At 41.5% G+C, this 8,372-nt stretch overlaps 1 pseudogene; it reads left to right on the forward strand.

The window, feature by feature from the left end:
• Positions 1–3,427: 3,427 nt before the first annotated feature.
• On the forward strand, positions 3,428–3,790 carry LOC127575343 (ferritin heavy chain A-like; annotated as a pseudogene).
• Positions 3,791–8,372: the final 4,582 nt, after the last annotated feature.

Genomic DNA, 8,372 nt, shown 5'->3' on the forward strand with positions numbered 1-8,372 from the left:
GGAAGAACTTTGTAGTGTCCCTGAATTCCTCAGATGTGCTCTGCATTGTTAGGGGGCCAAAGATGAAAATCTAGCCTGCCATATATGTGAGAAATTTGAGGACTGAAAACTCTTTCAAACAGCAGACAGCTAATGAACTATATTATACAGTAGCCAAAAAAAAATCTAAGATACCGCACCCTTCTTTGAGTGGTACCTTGTGTATTGGTATTGGTTTAGTATTGTCACTTGTACCAAGGTACAGTGAAAAACTTGTCTTGCATACCGTTCATACAGATCAATTCATTACACAGTGCAGATACATTGAGTTAGTACAGTACAGGTTAAAAAAAACAGAGTACAGAGTAAAGTGTCACAGCTACAGGGAAGTGCATTGGAGGTAGACAGTAAGGTGCAAGGTCACAACAAGGTAGTTTGTGAGGTCAAGAGTCCATCTCAACGTATAAGGGAACCGTTCAATAGTCTTATCGCAGTGGTACATTGAGTGTGTATATACCTTTACGAACTTTGTGCACCAAGTGGTATGACTTGTGATACAATGTTGTATGATCCACTGCTGCTAGTTGGGTGTTGTCAACATCACTAGAAGCTCCATCCTGTTACTTGCCTTACTAAAAAGCAATACAGAGAAGAATCTGCAGCCACGATATTGGGGACAAGTTTGGGATATTGCAGCTGAGAAAGTACCAAGGCAGTAACCAAGCATGAGGGCAAAGGGAGCAGGGTTTTCTGGATAGAATATCAGTGATGGTAGGTAGCAGATATACTAATTAGTTGCCAAGTTTGAGAGGTCACAGCCATTTTCTCTGTACATGGAACAAGTGGAGATGTTCCTAAGAGCAAATAATATTGTCGAAATCCCAAAAGAGGACAGAGAACAGAACAATGCAGTCATGTGATGATACTACTTCCAGAACCAGGACAGGAGAACTATGAAGTGCTAGTAAGTTTATTAGTGTCATGAAGCATGGGCAAAATCTTCCATGAGGAAATGGGGCAGTTAATCAAGAGCATTCAGGGATTTGTGTGAGATATACACTCAGTATGTGCAACCAAGGACCAGAAGGACAGTGTATATTGTCAAGCTAAAAACACTGGCTACAAGTTGCAACTTAGACCTTTTTTGTATAAGGCCCTTCATGGAGATAAAATCATCGCCAACTAGAACCATAAATTTGCTATGATGAAGCAGCAAACAGAGTCACAGCCTCACCCTGCTAACAAACTAGCCCTCTGTGCTTCAGGTCCTATTGAAGGCCAGACATGAAAGGTGGAAGAAGGCCAAGGTTTGGTTCACTATTGCAGCCACATTGTGCTGAATGCATTCATCATGGCAGATGGTCTTTCCAATGACACCACTTCCAACTTGCAGGCAAACTACTGACTTTACCCACCTTTAGAAAAATGAAATGCTTTGGTCTAGGATTGCCAGCTCTGGTTGGAATTATCCTTAGAGGTTTGACCACACAATCTGGCTCCAAAACACATGCCCCGCATACCCCACCCCACCCACACACCCATCAATGTTTTGCCAACAAGCATGCAATGCATTCATCTGACACACAAGACTCTCTCCGCTAGTAGTCTTGTTCCCCATCTCCATTCTTATTTAATCACAGGCAAATGTGTTCAAAGAAAAACTATAAGATAAAACATAATTCTTTTGCAATCTTCCTGTGTTTTACTCCATTGATATGTTAGCATTAATGTCCTGGAAAACACCCTTCAATTCCTGGAGTCTTCAAGGACAATCCTGGAAACTTTGCAAGTGACAACCTCTCCTTGGCTTGTTCAAACTTTGCATTTTCTTTAAGTAAGTAGAAAATTTCTGTTTACTTGAAGCTGCTTTTTTTAAAAGAAATCTTTTAAATATATTTCCTTCTCCTGACTATTCGCATGGAACAGTCAGAGCAGTTTGCATTGTCTGCCTGATTGCCACAGATAATGAGGGTCAGAGGCTTTGTTGCAATGAAAGGACGGCATGACATGACCCTTGACCTGTAACTTGCTTGGTACCGTTGCTTGCAATAAGCCTTTGTTCACCCTGAAGCCATAATAACTGTTATTACTTGGACAGAAGGAAAAGCTTTAACAATCACTGGAATGAGTAAAAGTTAGTCAGTCCATCAAACCCTTTCTATCTTATGCTGAAATGCACAATCACATTGTGATGGCTTCCCTGAGCTCTGAAAGACTATTAAATAACTTGTCTGAAGTCCCTAGTATCTCTGCATCACAGCAGTGTCGCACTCCCTTCAACAGACACACAATCTAACCCTAACATTAGTTGCAAAACAATCACCAATTACCCCTTTCAAATTGTTTGTGCTTTCATTCTCCTTCCAGCTGTTCTTGACCTGCCCACTGGGTACCGAAAACACCCCCGTGACAGAGTTTCCCTTTTGGGTACAATCAGAGATTTGCGAGTACTGTAGAAGCTGGGAATCTGAAATAAAACATAGCAGGCAATGCTGGAAATAAGTTGGTGAGTTGGTTTATTATTGTCACATGTACCGAGGTACAGTGAAAAACTTTGTTTTGCATGTCATCCTTACAGATCATTACATCACATCAGTGCTTTGACGTAGTATAAGGGAAAACAATAACAGTATGCAGAATATAGCATTACAGTTACAGAGAAAGTGCAGTGCAGACAGACAATAAGGTGAGATTTAAAAGAGTAGAACTATTATAATAGAAGTAATGAGTAGATTTACAGAGAGCAGCTTGCATTGAGTCACCACATTCCAACGCCGTCAGGTTATTCTGATGGAACGTCATTGACCTGAAATGTTACCTCTATTTCTTCCTCCACACTGCTCAAAATTGCACTACTTTTCTCAAGTAATTTTATTCAACTTTCCACTAAAATTAATTTGTATACTCACAAATGTTATTCTTCCATTAATCTGCAGAATTGGGTTGTAATTTAGAACACAGTTACTTGGTTTATTCCCCTAAACATTAAACTAAAGTATTTATATGTTTAAGGGTAGAAACCTGATGTAGGTTTACTAATGCAGCTGAAAATTTTTCTCAATAAATATTTTTAACGAAGTGCATCAACTTCAAGTACCTTGATTTTTAAGCACTACGAATAAATACACAGAATCATTCATTGTTGTACAGGAGAATAATATTCAAAATTATTTAAAACAATCTCGTAAGTGCCTTTGGACCTAATGAATCATTTTAGTTATAAAAGTATTGACAGTGTTGGAAGGAGAAGATTATTTGATCAGGCAGGTCTGATGAAATTTGCAGCAATTAAATCAACCAGATTTGGCAAACTTTCAGATTAACTTTACTCAGAAGTGGGATTGGGTGGGGGATATCCACCAAATTAGTGGAGCCCGCTGGAAATTGTCAAACATAAATCAGAAGAAATAGAACCTGGAGAAATAGGAGAGGAGGTAAAGAGAGGGAGATGTGTCAGAACTACCACCAGGACTGTGAGAATGATGTCAACAAACAGATCAACATAGAGCTCTATTCCTCCTATGTTTATCCGTCCATGTCCTCGTACTTTGACCGGAATGATGTTGCCCTTCATCACTTTGCCAAGTTCTTCAGGAAGTAGACCCATGAGGAACGGGAGCAGGCTGAGAAACACATGGAATTCCAGAATCAGAGTGGAGGCCGGATCTTGCTGGCGGACATCAAACCAGAGCAGGAAGAGTGAGTGGAGGTGATCAGGAAGCTTGGAGGTCACATCACCAACCTGAAGAGACTGGGAGCCCCTGAGAATGGCCTGGCAGAGTACCTGTTTGACAAATTTTCACTGGATTGACTCTCCAGAATCAGCAGTTCTAAATGAGCTGAAAATAGCCCAAGTTGTAATGGAGAATGATTTGATTGTTCCTGTTTCCTTGTGCGCTTTGAAATATTAGAATCTGCAAATAAAACTCTTCTGAACTGTGGAAAAGGGACCATTTGATCCTTTATGCCTGCTCTACTCTTCAATAAGACAACCTTATGAATTGGACATTCCAGTAAATGGACCATGTCTACATTTTACCCCTATGTTTCTCTTCGCACTGAACTTTAAACATTCCTTGCTCATCAAAACTAATTTTGTAGTGATTTCCCTAACCTCTGATCCAATTTGCTTCAGTGCCAAACATGACTCCCGGAAACTTTGTCTCACTATCCTCTTAGTTTAAAGAAAAACACTACCCGTATGATATGTCATGTCTGTGATGGTCTCAAGCAGTCTAAAATTGTATTGCAGCCATTGAATGGCTTTTGAAGTGAAGTCGTGATTGCAATGTTGCGTCTCTAATGCTAAATCCCTGTGATGCTGCTGCAAGTAAGTTTTTCATTGCACCTGTGCATATATGTACTTGTACATATGACAATATACTGGACTTGATTTGACTTGACTTGAAAACGTGGAAGCCAATATGCATACAGCAAGCTCTCACAAATAGCAATGTGAAAATCCCCAGGCTAGTTTTAATTATGTTGGCTGAGGATTAAGAATTGTCCAAAACACAGGTGAACTTCCCTGCTCTTCTTCCGAATAGTGCCTGTGATCTTATATACCACCTGAGAGGAAAATAGACTATGATTTAATAATGAAACCATAAAATACTGCAGATCAGGCAGCATCTGTGGAGAGAGAAGAAGGTTTAATGGTTCAGGTTGATAAACCCTTCATAAGAACTTTGCATCCATTAGTCCCACTGGAACTTCGACAGAACCTGCTACTCTGTCAGAGGTGTTGACCTGAGACTGGTCTACCCTCTTTGCTCAATGTAAAGGCTTCCACGGAACTGTTTTGAAGAAAACTAGCAGCGATCTCTCCAGATCCTCCTGGCCAGCATTTATCCCTCGGTCAACATCATAACTTGGACGTTATCACTCTGTTATTTGTGAGATTTTTTTTCACCGCAAATTGGGCTTTGCAATTTATTACACTATAACATTGTCTATTCTTCCAAATTATGTCATAGGTTGTAAAGAGCTTTGGTACATCCTGAGGACAGTAGAAGTTAATGCAAGTTCTTTCCTTCACATTCCAGGAAAGCGACTCATTGTCTATACTTCCATATCCCGTGATACCCATTATATATTACAGCATGAGAAAAGAATCCAATTTTGCTGTTTACTTTTGGGGTTGGATGTAGCTGCTAACTAACCGAGCTAAATGCTTTTTTCTGAAATGGCTTTTTTCCTGTTCATTTGTTTGCTGTGAGTTGCTGTGTTCTTCTGATTGTTTTTCTAACGAGTCAAAGACTTTGCAGCAGTAAAAGGATGACCTTAATGACCCTTGACCTGGAGTTCACTTTGGTATGGCTGCTTGAAGTAACCCTTTAAGTTACAAAGAGTTCTGTTACTTGATTGGAAAGGAAGAACTTACAGTCATGATAAAAGGCAGGGGTACTTCAACAGTGTAGGGATATACATTCACCTATTTGAGCACAGAGAGAGACCATCAGGTATCTAAGTGAGTTGGGCCAGTAGATAATGGTGGCACTGAGAAAATTCCAGGTTAATTTTCCACTTCCCATTCCCCCATGCAACAGCAGTCACAGGAGAAATCATCCTTAATGATATGGGCTATGGATAAGGAGGAAAGTGACTGTGCTTCCCATTGCCATTTACACCCAACCCCAAATAAGATTAATTTTACATGTAACATAATATATACAATAACATGCAATGCTATATGCAATATGCTGTAATGTGCAATATATATCATGGGATATGGCAGCATAGACAAGGAGTTGAGCCATCCTAGACCGTGACAGGAAAGAATGGCATTGATTTGGCTCTTTTCCCACCTTGGGATGTACTGTTGCTGAAGGAATGTTTGTGTCGAACGTTTCTGATTACAACATCAACTTTGGGCACTAGGGAGAGGTGGTACATGGAATGGTGGAATAGATCATTGCATTTTACTGCTAATTAATTTGACATGTTTTTTCATGGTTCCAGCATATGTTGAACTGGTCCATGTTAGCATGGTGCAGGCTTTGATCTCTTCATAAAATGGCACTCATGGTCCGACTTAGGTCATTATTGTTTGTGGGAACCTGCTATGCATAAATGATTACACTTCCAAAGTACTTTATTAGCTGTAAAACTTTGGGAGGTCCCAAGACCAATTAAAAAACTCTTGATATCTCAGTCTACCTCGTTGTGGCCCTTGCACCTTATCTGTCTACCTGCACTGCACTTTCTCTGTAACTGTAACACTGTAATCTGCATTCTGTATTTGCTTTTCCTTTTGTATTACCTCGATGTGCATGTTTGGAATGAAGTGTCTGGATGGCATGCAAAACAAAGCTTTTCACTGTATCTCAGTACACGTGACAATAATAAACCAATTACCAATAACTGCATAAGTTCAAGTCCTTTGTTTTACCTTGTACTACCTCACTGCACTGTGTAATGAATTGATCTGTATGAATGGTATGCAAGACAAGTGACAATAGTAAAGCAATTTCAATTTTCTTTTCCTGGTACTGATCACAAAGGCTTTTGAGTTGAAAGCCCTGCCCTGTGCCATCAGCAGAATTTCTATGTTTGAGCTTCGGTACTTAATGTGACGATGCTTCAGATCAGTAGCTATGTAGGGGCAATGACTTGAATCAAGAGAGTGGTTGGCTCAGCAATGACCCCCGCATCAAAAACAGAAGTGTTATTTCAAGAGTGCCCATAATACATGTCAGCATTGACGTCACAAGTGCCCTATTTTTCTAGCTCTTCTACAATTAAGTCCTGTATATATTACAATTTACATTGCTTCATGATTCACTCTTGCAAACCATTATGCCCAAGCCAGTTATAAGTGCACCGGCACAGAGAGTGGGAGCAGTGGACTGTGCTGGAGGTGAATGTGTGAGGGCACAGAGTGGGAATATCTCATTCACAGTGCAAATGCTGGGTAGAAATGCACACTGAATGCATGACTGCTTGGCAGAGACTCTCAGTAAGCATATAAACAAAAAAGCAACAGCAGTCTTCAGAGGTCGGGATTAGGCAGAAACAAAAGGAATTGACTCCCCCTCATGGAAGTCCAATTAAACAGCTGCCAAACTGAGCTCCATTTGATTTGCTGTATAACCACAAGATGCTTAAATTATGGTAACTGGGTTGTGAGGAAACTAATATTGAATGATTAACAGAACTTCCAATACACTGCCAGATTGTACCATTACTCGAAGTGTTTTATTTCCCCAATAGCACTTTTTCCCCACTCAGTATGTTCCCCCCTTGTCTCACAACAAACAATAACCAAAAGGAGGATAAAACCAGCTGGTCTGGTGTGACTGAAGCACCACTACTGGGCACATCCTATACCTTTCCCTCTCCCATGGCCAGATGATCTCCAAGGAATGGAGGGAAGGAGGGAGACAGAGACATTTAGGTGAAAAATTCAAAATCTCAGAGTCCAGGAAAGTAAAGGTGCTGGTGGCAAGGTGAAGTGATGAAAGTTAAGGATGCTCAAAAGCCCAGAGTTGGATGTATGTTAGAGGGTGGAGGAAGTTACAGAGATAGGGAGAGGCAAGGCAGAGGAAGGGTTTGACTATGGGGATGGACAGTTTAAGTCTAAGGCTCAAGTGAAATATCTAATAAAGCCGCTGCCTTGCGAGGAGAGACGCCGGTTCAATCCTGACCTCGGATGCTATCTGCATTCTCCCTGTGACCGTGTGGACTTCCTCAGGGTGCTCCCATTTCCTCCCACATCTTAAAGATGTGTGGGTTGGTAGGTTAATTGGCCACTGCAAATCTCCCCAATTGTGTAAGTGAGTGGTGGAATCTGGGGGAAGCTGATGGCAGTGTGGGGAGAACTGAAGCACAAAGGATCCAAGACATGTTGGTGAACAGGATCCAACACTGAAAAACATGATGATGCTGGAGGAACTCAGCAGGCCAGGCAGCATCCATGGAGAAAAGCAGGTAGTCAACGTTTCGGGTCAGGACCCTTCCTCAGGACTGAAGATAAGAAAAGGGGAAGCCCAACATATGGGAGGGAAAAGCAGAGCAGTGATAGGTGGACAAAAGAGGGGAGGCGGGGTGGGCACAAGGTGGTGATAGGTAGACACAGGTAGGAGACAGTGATAGGCAGGTGCAGGGGATGAGGGGAGAGCAGATCCACCGGGGGATGGGTCAACGGTAAGGAGAGAAAGGAAAAAAAAGGGTAGAGAAAAGAGAAAGATAGGCTAGGAAAGGGAAAAAGAGAGGAAAAGGAGAAGTGTGTTGGGGGGAGGGGGTTGTAGGGAACGGGAGTGAGGATTAATTAAAGTGGGAACCCGTTCTGAAGAAGGGTCCTGACCCGAAATGTTGACTGCCTGCTTTCCTCCATGGATGCTGCCTGGCCTGCTGAGTTCCTCCAGCATCATCGTGTTTTTCATCTAGATTCC

The sequence above is a fragment of the Pristis pectinata genome, chromosome 1 (genome assembly GCF_009764475.1).
Source record: "Pristis pectinata isolate sPriPec2 chromosome 1, sPriPec2.1.pri, whole genome shotgun sequence".
NCBI lineage: Eukaryota > Metazoa > Chordata > Chondrichthyes > Rhinopristiformes > Pristidae > Pristis > Pristis pectinata.